Source organism: Triticum dicoccoides, chromosome 5B (genome assembly GCF_002162155.2).
Source record: "Triticum dicoccoides isolate Atlit2015 ecotype Zavitan chromosome 5B, WEW_v2.0, whole genome shotgun sequence".
Classification (NCBI taxonomy): Eukaryota; Viridiplantae; Streptophyta; class Magnoliopsida; order Poales; family Poaceae; genus Triticum; species Triticum dicoccoides.
In genome coordinates, this window is record NC_041389.1 from 614,642,113 (window position 1) to 614,653,461 (window position 11,349).

The 11,349-nt window shown below is 43.9% G+C and overlaps 1 long non-coding RNA gene across 1 annotated transcript in view; it reads right to left on the minus strand.

The window, feature by feature from the left end:
* Nucleotides 1-10,625, minus strand: part of LOC119306343 — a 12,692-nt gene extending 2,067 nt beyond the window's left edge. Inside the window, exons 1-2 of the long non-coding RNA XR_005148927.1 lie at nucleotides 10,615-10,625; nucleotides 9,417-9,418 (exon numbers count right to left, since the gene is read on the minus strand). This is a non-coding gene — a long non-coding RNA (uncharacterized LOC119306343). The remainder of the gene's footprint in view (nucleotides 1-9,416; nucleotides 9,419-10,614) is intronic.
* Between the last annotated feature and the right edge of the window lie 724 nt (nucleotides 10,626-11,349).

Sequence of the window (11,349 nt, forward strand, 5' to 3'; positions counted from 1 at the left end):
CGGGGCGGGGCGGCGAAGACGGGGCGGGGCGCGGCGACGGGGCGGCCGGGGCGCGGCAACGGGGACGGGGACGGCCGGGGCGGCGACGTCGACAGGGGCGGCGACAAGGGGCGGGGACGGCCGGGGTCGGCGACGAGGGGCGGGGCGGCAACGTCAACAGGGACAACGTCGATCGGTGTAGGGCGGCGCGACGGAGGGAGGAAACAGAGGGAAGAAACAGAAGGAAAGTGAATTTGTTTCAACTGGTGTATATATAGGATGGACCTTTAGTACCGGTTGGAGCCACCAACCGGTACTAAAGGTCTGTTTTGGCCAGGCCAAGCGGCGGGAAGCGCACTCCCTTTAGTACTGGGTGGTGGCTACAACCGGTACTAAAGGACCCCCCTTTAGTACCGGTTGGAGCCACCACCCGGTACTAAAGGGGGTGCGTTGGCTCTAGGCGGTGCGCAAGTTTAGTCCCACCTCGCTAGCCGAGGGGCTACCGCGCTGGTTTATAAGCTCCAGTGCGGTAGCTCTCTCAAGCTCCTCTCTAATTAGGCCTACTGGGCCTACCTGTTCTCTTCTGCCATGTGGGCCTACTGGGCCTTTGCGGGCCTGCATCCTGGCCCAACAAAAGGTTGGGTTCCTAGTCGTATGCAGGCCGCTTTGGCCCAGTAGGCGGGCTTTTTTATTTTCTTAATTTTTTTCGCTTTATTTATTTTTGTTTTATATTGTCGGTATCATCCAAACAGTGCGTGCATCCGCGGTATCCCTTGTTTGTCTATCCTGAAAGGTTACTGAGAGCAGGCCAATCATTGATGGTCAGGAACAGCAACGCCTTTAGGTCAAATTCTTCATGTCCATGCTCATCCCACGCACGTACACCTGTTCCATTCCACAACTGTAATAGTTCTTCAACTAATGGCCTTAGGTACACATCAATGTCGTTGTCGGGTTGCTTAGGGCCTTGGATGAGCAATGGCATCATAATGAACTTCCGCTTCATGCCCAACCAAGGAGGAAGGTTATACAAACATAGAGTCACAGGCCACTGAAGGAAATATGCCCTAGAGGCAATAATAAAGTTATTATTTATTTCCTTATATCATGATAAATGTTTATTATTCATGCTAGAAATTGTATTAACCGGAAACATAATACATGTGTGAATACATAGACAAACAGAGTGTCACTAGTATGCCTCTACTTGAATAGCTCGTTAATCAAAGATGGTTATGTTTCCTAACCATGAACAATGAGTTGTTATTTGATTAACGAGGTCACATCATTAGTAGAATGATCTGATTGACATGACCCATTCCATTAGCTTAGCACCTGATCGTTTAGTATGTTGCTATTGCTTTCTTCATGACTTATACATGTTCCTATGACTATGAGATTATGCAACTCCCGTTTGCCGGAGGAACACTTTGGGTGCTACCAAACGTCACAACGTAACTGGGTGATTATAAAGGAGCATTACAGGTGTCTCCAAAGGTAGATGTTGGGTTGGCGTATTTCGAGATTAGGATTTGTCACTCCAATTGTCGGAGAGGTATCTCTGGGCCCTCTCGGTAATGCACATCACATAAGCCTTGCAAGCACTGCAACTAATATGTTAGTTGTGAGATGATGTATTACGGAACGAGTAAAGAGACTTGCCGGTAACGAGATTGAACTAGGTATTGGATACCGACGATCAAATCTCGGGCAAGTAACATACCGATGACAAAGGGAACAACGTATGTTGTTATGCGGTCTGACCGATAAAGATCTTCGTAGAATATGTAGGAGCCAATATGGGCATCCAGGTCCCGCTATTGGTTATTGACCGGAGACATGTCTCGGTCATGTCTACATTGTTCTCGAACCCGTAGGGTCCGCACGCTTAAGGTTACGATGACAGTTATATTATGAGTTTATGCATTTTGATGTACCGAAGGAGTTCGGAGTCCCGGATGAGATCGGGGACATGACGAGGAGTCTCGAAATGGTCGAGACGTAAAGATCGATATATTGGACGACTATATTCGGACATCGGAAAGGTTCCGAATGATTCGGGTATTTTTCGGAGTACCGGGTAGTTACGGGAGAAGTAATGGGCCTTGATGGGCTTTAGTGGGAAGAGGAAAAAGGCTGCTGCGCCCCCCCTCCCCTTTGGTCCGAATTGGACTAGGGAAAAGGGGGCCGGCCACCTCTCCTTCTCCTCCTATTCCTTCTCCCTTCCTCCCCTCTTGGTGGACTCCTACTAGGACTTGGAGTCCTAGTAGGACTCCCTATCCTGGCCGCACCTTTGCCTTGGCCGGCCTCCTCCTCCTCCATCCTTTATATACGGAGGCAGGGGCACCTCTAAACACACAAGTTGACACAAGTTGACACAAGTTGACACAAGTTGACACAAGTTGATCCACGTGATCGATTCCTTAGCCGTGTGCGGTGCCCCCTGCCACCATATTCCTCAATAATACTGTAGCGGAGTTTAGGCGAAGCCCTGTTGCTGTAGTTCATCAAGATCGTCACCACGCCGTCGTGCTGACGAAACTCTTCCCCGACACTTTGCTGGATCGGAGTCCGGGGATCGTCATCGAGCTGAACGTGTGCTCGAACTCGGAGGTGCCGTAGTTTCGGTGCTTGATCGGTTGGATCGTGAAGACGTACGACTACTTCCTCTACGTTGTGTCATTGCTTCCGCAGTCGGTCTGCGTTGGGTACGTAGACAACACTCTCCTCTCGTTGCTATGCATCACATGATCCTGTGTGCGCGTAGGAAAATTTTTGAAATTACTACGAAACCCAACAGTGGTATCAGAGCCAGGTTAATGATGTTGATGTTATATGCACGAGTAGAACACAAGTGAGTTGTGGACGATACAAGTCATACTGCCTACCAGCATGTCATATTTTGGTTCAGCGGTATTGTTGGACGAGACGACCCGGACCAACCTTACGCGTACGCTTACGCGAGACCGGTTCCCTCGACGTGCTTTGCACAGAGATGGCTTGCGGGCGACTGCCTCTCCAACTTTAGTTGAACCAAGTATGGCTACGCCCGGTCCTTGCGAAGGTTAAAACGGAGTCTATTTGACAAACTATCGTTGTGGTTTTGATGCGTAGGTGAGATTGGTTCTTACTTAAGCCCGTAGCAGCCACGTAAAACATGCAACAACAAAGTAGAGGACGTCTAACTTGTTTTTGCAGGGCATGTTGTGATGTGATATGGTCAAGGCATGATGCTGAATTTTATTGTATGAGATAATCATGTTTTGTAACCAAGTTATCGGCAACTGGCAGGAGCCATATGGTTGTCGCTTTATTGTATGCAATGCAATCGTGATGTAATGCTTTACTTTATTACTAAACGGTAGTGATAGTCGTGGAAGCATAAGATTGGCGAGACGACAACGATGCTACGATGGAGATCAAGGTGTCGCGCCGGTGACGATGGTGATCATGACGGTGCTTCGGAGATGGAGATCACAAGCACAAGATAATGATGGCCATATCATATCACTTATATTGATTGCATGTGATGTTTATCTTTTTATGCATCTTATCTTGCTTTGATTGACGGTAGCATTATAAGATGATCTCTCACTAAATTATCAAGAAGTGTTCTCCCTGAGTATGCACCGTTGCAAAAGTTCTTCGTGCTGAGACACCACGTGATGATCGGGTGTGATAGGCTCTACGTTCAAATACAACGGGTGCAAAACAGTTGCGCACGCAGAATACTCAGGTTAAACTTGACGAGCCTAGCATATGCAGATATGGCCTCGGAACACGGAGACCGAAAGGTCGAGCGTGAATCATATAGTAGATATGATCAACATAACGATGTTCACCATTGAAAACTACTCCATCTCACGTGATGATCGGTTATGGTTTAGTTGATTTGGATCACGTGATCACTTAGAGGATTAGAGGGATGTCTATCTTAGTGGGAGTTCTTAAGTAATATGATTAAATTGAACTTAAATTTATCATGAACTTAGTCCTGGTAGTATTTTGCAAATCATGTTGTAGATCAATAGCTCGCGTTGTTGCTTCCCTGTGTTTATTTTGATATGTTCCTAGAGAAAATTGTGTTGAAAAATGTTAGTAGCAATGTTGCGGATTTGATCCGTGATCTGAGGTTAAATCCTCATTGCTGCACAGAAGAATTATGTCCTTAATGCACCGCTAGGTGAAAGACCTATTGCAGGAGCAGATGCAGAAGTTATGAACGTCTGGCTAGCTCAATATGATGACTACTTGATAGTTTAGTGCACCATGCTTAACGGCTTAGAATCGGGACTTCAAAGACGTTTTGAATGTCATGGACCATATGAGATGTTCCAGGAATTGAAGTTAATATTTCAAGAAAATACCCGAGTTGAGAGATATTAAGTCTCCAACAAGTTCTATAGCTAAAAGATGGAGGAGAATCGCTCAACTAGTGAGCATGTGCTCAGATTGTCTGGGTACTTCAATCGCTTGAATCAAGTGGGAGTTAAACTTCCAGATAAGATAGTGATTGACAGAATTCTCTAGTCACCATCACCAAGTTAGTAGAACTTCGTGATGAACTATAGTATGCAAGGGATGATGAAAATGATTCCCGAGCTCTTCGTGATTTTGAAATCAACGAAGGTAGAAATCAAGAAAGAGCATCAAGTGTTGATGGTTGACAAGATCACTAGTTTCAAGAAAAGGGCAAAGGGAAAGAAAGGGGAACTTCAAGTAGATTGACAAGCAAGTTGTCACTCCCACGAAGAAGCCCAAAGCTGAACCAAAGCCTGAAACTGAGTGCTTACACTGCAAAGGAAATGGTCACTAGAAGCGGAGCTACCCTAAATATTTGGTGGATAAGAAGGATGGCAAAGTGAAAAAGGGTATATTTGATATACAGGTGTTTGATGTGTGCTTTACTAGTGTTTATAGCAACCCCTCGGTATTTGGTACTGGTTCAGTTGCTAAGAGTAGTAACTCGAAACGGGAGTTGCAGAATAAACAGAAACTAGTTAAGGGTGAAGTGATGATGTGTGTTGAAAGTAGTTTCAAGATTGATATGATCATCATCGCACACTCCCTATTCTTTCGGGATTAGTGTTGAACCTAAATAAATGTTATTTGGTGTTTGCGTTGAGCATGAATATGATTTGATCATGTTTATTGCAATACAGTTATTCATTTAAATAAGAGAATAAACTGTTGTTCTATTTACATGAATAAAACCTTATATGGTTACACACCCAATGAAAATGGTTCATTGGATCTCGATCGTAGTGATACACATATTCATAATATTGATGCCAAAAGATGCAAAGTTAATAATGATAGTGCAACTTATTTGTGGCACTGCCGTTTGGGTCATATCGGTGTAAAGCGCATGAAGAAACTCCATAAAGATGGATTTTCGGAATCACTTGGTTATGAATCATTTGATGCTTGCGAACCGTGCCTTTTGGGCAAGATGACTAAAACTCCGTTCTTCGGAACAATGGAACGAGTTACTGACTTGTTGGAAATAATACATACCGATGTATGCGATCCAATGAGTGCTGTTGCTCGTGGCAAGCATCGTTGTTTTCTGACCTTCACAAGATGATTTGAGCAGATATGGGTATATCTACTTGATGAAACATAAGTCTGAAATAGTTGAAAGGTTCAAAGAATTTCAGAGTAAAGTGGAAAAATCATCGTAACAAGAAAATAAAGTTTCTGCGATCTGATCGCGGAGACAAATATTTGAGTTACGAGTTTGGTCTTCAATTAAAACAATGTGGAATAGTTTCACAGCTCACGCCACCTGGAACACCACATCGTTATGGTATGTCCGAACGTCGTAACCGCACTTTATTTGATATGGTGCGATCTATGATATCTCTTTACCACTATCGTTTTGGGGTTATGCATTAGAGACAGCTGCATTCACGTTTTAAAATAGGGCACCATCTAAATCCGTTGAGACGACACTGTATGAACTATGGTTTAGCAGTAAACCTAACCTGTTGTTTCTTAAAGTTTGGGGCTGCGATGCTTATGTGAAAAGGTTTCATCCTGATAAGCTCGAACCCAAATCGGAGAAGTGCGTCTTCATACCCAAAGGAAATTGTTGGGTACACCTTCTATCACAGATCCGAAGGCAAGACATTCGTTGCTAAAATGGATCCTTTCCAGAGAAGGAGTTTCTCTCGAAAGAAGTGAGTGGGAGGAGAGTAGAACTTGATGAGGTAATTATACCTTCTCCCTTATTGGAAAGTAGTTCATCACAGAAATCAGTTCCAGTGATTACTACACCAATAAGTGAGGAAGTTAATGATGATGATCATCAAACTTCAGATCAAGTTACTACCAAACCTCGTAGGTCTTCCAGAGTAAGATCCGCACCAGAGTGGTACGGTAATCATGTTCTGGAAGTCATGTTACTAGACCATGATGAACCTACGAACTATGAGGAAGCAATGATGAGCCCAGATTCCGCGAAATGGTTTGAGGCCATGAAATCTGAGATATGATCCATGTATGAGAACAAAGTTTGGACTTTGTTTGACTTGCCCGATGATCAGCAAGCAATTGAGAATAAATGGATCTTCAAGAGGAAGACGGACGCTGATAGTAGTGTTACTATCTACAAAGCTAGAATTGTCGCAAAAGGTTTTCGACAAGTTCAAGGTGTTGACTACGATGAGATTTTCTCACTCGTATCTATGCTTAAGTCTGTCCGAATCATGTTAGCAATTGCCGCATTTTATGAAATCTGGCAAATGGATAAACAAAACTGCATTCCTTAATGGATTTATTAAAGAAGAGTTGTATATGATGCAACCAGAAGGTTTTGTCGATCCAAAGGGAGCTAACAAAGTGTGCAAGCTCCAGCGATCCATTTATGGACTGGTGTAAGCCTCTCAGAGTTGGAATAAACGTTTTGATAGTGTAATCAAAGCATTTGGTTTTATACAGACTTTTGGAGAAGCCTGTATTTACAAGAAAGTGAGTGGGAGCTCTGTAGCATTTCTGATATTATATGTGGATGACATATTATTTGATTGGAAATGATATAGAATTTCTGGATAGCATAAAGGGATACTTGAATAAAAGTTTTTCAAGAAAAGACCTCAGTAAAAGCTACTTACATATTAAGCATCAAGATCTATTGAGATAGATCAAGACGCTTGATAAGATTTTCAATGAGTACATACCTTGGCAAGATTTTGAAATAGTTCAAAATGGAACAGTTAAAGAAAGAGTTCTTGCCTGTGTTGCAAAGGTATGAAATTGAGTAAGACTCAAATCCCGATCACAGCAGAAAATAGAAAGAGAATGAAAAGTCATTCCCTATGCCTCGGTCATAGGTTCTATAAAGTATGCTATGCTATGTACCAGACCTATTGTATACCTTGCTCTGTATTTGGCAAGGGAGTACAATAGTGATCTAGGAGTAGATCACTGGACATTGGTCAAGAATATCCTTAGTAAGGACTAAGGAGATGTTTCTCGATTATGGAGGTGATAAAAGAGTTTGTTGTAAAAGTTACATCAGTGCAAACTTTTACACTGATCCAGATGACTCTAAGTCTCAATCTGGATACATATTGAAAGTGGGAGCAATTAGCTAGAGTAGCTCCGCACAGAGCATTGTAGACATAGGATATTTGCAAAATACATACGGCTCTGAATATGACAGACCTGTTGACTAAGCTTCTCTCACGAGCAAAACATGATCACACCTTAGTACTCTTTGGGTGTTAATCACATAGCGATGTGAACTATGGGTGTTAATCACATGGTGATATGAACTATTGCTGTTAAATCACATGGCGATGTGAACTAGATTATTGACTCTAGTGCAAGTGGGAGACTGAAGGAAATATGCCCTAGAGGCAATAATAAAGTTATTATTTATTTCCTTCTATCATGATAAATGTTTATTATTCATGCTAGAAATTGTATTAACCGGAAACATAATACATGTGTGAATACATAGACAAACAGAGTGTCACTAGTATGCCTCTACTTGACTAGCTCGTTAATCAAAGATGGTTATGTTTCCTAACCATGAACAATGAGTTGTTATTTGATTAACGAGGTCACATCATTAGTAGAATGATCTGATTGACATGACCCATTCCATTAGCTTAGCACCTGATCGTTCAGTATGTTGCTATTGCTTTCTTCATGACTTATACATGTTCCTATGACTATGAGATTATGCAACTCCCGTTTGCCGGAGGAACACTTTGGGTGCTACCAAACGTCACAACGTAACTGGGTGATTATAAAGGAGCATTACAGGTGTCTCCAAAGGTAGATGTTGGGTTGGCGTATTTCGAGATTAGGATTTGTCACTCCAATTGTCGGAGAGGTATCTCTGGGCCCTCTCGGTAATGCACATCACATAAGCCTTGCAAGCACTGCAACTAATATGTTAGTTGTGAGATGATGTATTACGGAACGAGTAAAGAGACTTGCCGGTAACGAGATTGAACTAGGTATTGGATACCGACGATCAAATCTCGGGCAAGTAACATACCGATGACAAAGGGAACAACGTATGTTGTTATGCGGTCTGACCGATAAAGATCTTCGTAGAATATGTAGGAGCCAATATGGGCATCCAGGTCCCGCTATTGGTTATTGACCGGAGACATGTCTCGGTCATGTCTACATTGTTCTCGAACCCGTAGGGTCCGCACGCTTAAGGTTACGATGACAGTTATATTATGAGTTTATGCATTTTGATGTACCGAAGGAGTTCGGAGTCCCGGATGAGATCGGGGACATGACGAGGAGTCTCGAAATGGTCGAGACGTAAAGATCGATATATTGGACGACTATATTCGGACATCGGAAAGGTTCCGAGTGATTCGGGTATTTTTTGGAGTACCGGGTAGTTACGGGAGAAGTAATGGGCCTTGATGGGCTTTAGTGGGAAGAGGAAAAAGGCTGCTGCGCCCCCCCTCCCCTTTGGTCCGAATTGGACTAGGGAAAAGGGGGCCGGCCACCTCTCCTTCTCCTCCTATTCCTTCTCCCTTCCTCCCCTCTTGGTGGACTCCTACTAGGACTTGGAGTCCTAGTAGGACTCCCTATCCTGGCCGCACCTTTGCCTTGGCCGGCCTCCTCCTCCTCCATCCTTTATATACGGAGGCAGGGGCACCTCTAAACACACAAGTTGACACAAGTTGACACAAGTTGACACAAGTTGATCCACGTGATCGATTCCTTAGCCGTGTGCGGTGCCCCCTGCCACCATATTCCTCAATAATACTGTAGCGGAGTTTAGGCGAAGCCCTGCTGCTGTAGTTCATCAAGATCGTCACCACGCCGTCGTGCTGACGAAACTCTTCCCCGACACTTTGCTGGATCGGAGTCCGGGGATCGTCATCGAGCTGAACGTGTGCTCGAACTCGGAGGTGCCGTAGTTTCGGTGCTTGATCAGTTGGATCGTGAAGACGTACGACTACTTCCTCTACGTTGTGTCATTGCTTCCGCAGTCGGTCTGTGTTGGGTACGTAGACAACACTCTCCTCTTGTTGCTATGCATCACATGATCCTGTGTGCGCGTAGGAAAATTTTTGAAATTACTACGAAACCCAACAGCCACGTGCTATGGTTCTGCTCTGCTCCCCAAAAGGATTAATGCCATCTGCGCTTAGACCAAACCATACGTTCCTTGGGTCACCTGCAAACTCCTCCCCGTACTTTCTCTTGATTTTTCTCCACTGCGAACCGTCAGCGGTACTCTCAACTTTCCGTCTTTCTTACGGTCTTCTGCGTGCCACCGCATCGCCTTCACATGCTCTTTGTTTTGGAACAAACATTTCAATCGTGGTATTATAGGAGCATACCACATCACCTTGGCAGGAATCTTCTTCCTGGGGCGCTCGCCCTCGACATCACCAGGGTCATCGCGACTGATCTTATAACGCAATGCACCGCATACCGGGCAAGCGTTCAAATCCTCGTACTCACCGCGGTAGAGGATGCAGTCATTAGGGCATGCATGTATCTTCTGCACCTCTAACCCTAGAGGGCAGACAGCCTTCTTTGCTTCATACGTACTCTCAGGCAATTCGTTGTCCTTTGGAAGCATATTCTTTATCATTACCAGCAACTTTCCAAATCCATTGTCAGATACACCATTCTCTGCCTTCCAATGCAGCAATTCAAGTGTGGTGCCCAACTTTTTTTTGTCACCTTCGCAATTCGGGTACAATAATTTCTTGTGATCCTCTAACATGCGCTGCAACTTCGTCCTCTCCAGATCACTTGCGCAGTTTCTCTTTGCATCGGCAATGGCCCGACCTAGATCATCAGCGGGCTCATCTGATGCCTCTTCTTCAGCTTCTTCCCACATTGCCGGCTCAGCTTCTTCCCCCATTGTTGTATCATCGTATTCAGGGAACCCATGGCCAGGATAGCCGTCTTCGTCCTCTTCTTCTTCATTGTCTTCCATCATAACCCCTATTTTCTCCGTGCTTCGTCCAAACATTATAGTGGGGCATGAAACCGGACTTAAATAGGTGGACATGAATGGTTTTTAACGTAGAATAACTGTGACCATTCTTACAGCCAGCACATGGACAAGGCATAAAACCACTCGCCCGCTTGTTTGCCTCAGCGGCCCGCAGAAAAGTATGCACGCCATTAATGAACTCGGGAGAGCATCGGTCATCATACATCCATTGTCGGCTCATCTTCATTACACAACACCGAATAGACCAAATTAATACAAGTTCATACATAAAGTTCATATACAGCACTTAATTAAATGCAACATACAAATAACTCTCTAGCTAAAGAATTTAAATGCAACAACAAATGCGATCAAGATTGCAACTAAGGTAACAATTGATCCAACAGCATAATGATACCAAGCCACACTATCAATGGCATATTTTCTAATATTTCTAATCTTCAACCTCATTTTCTCCATCTTGATCTTGTGATCATCGACGACATCGGCAACATGCACTCCAATTCCATCTTCTCCCCCTCAATTCTTTTCAATTTTTCCTTCAAATACTCGTTTTCTCTTTCAACTAAATTTAACCTCTCGACAATAGGGTCGGTTGGAATTTCTGGTTCACATACCTCCTAGATAAAAATATCTATGTCAACTTGATGGGCATAATTTGTCATAAACACGAAATGCAACAACTAGTTTTAAAAGAGAATATACCACATCCGAATCATAACAAGGACGAGGGCCGACGGGGACGGATATCAAAACCATGGCACTATGTATAACAAACAACGTACGGGTAAGATAATTATATGAGTAACTATATATCCAAATCACACAAACATGAATTTGGTAATGTAAAACATTCATGAACAAGAGCCTCACCACAAGGTGGTGCCGGCGACGGGACGGTGCGGGCGATCGAC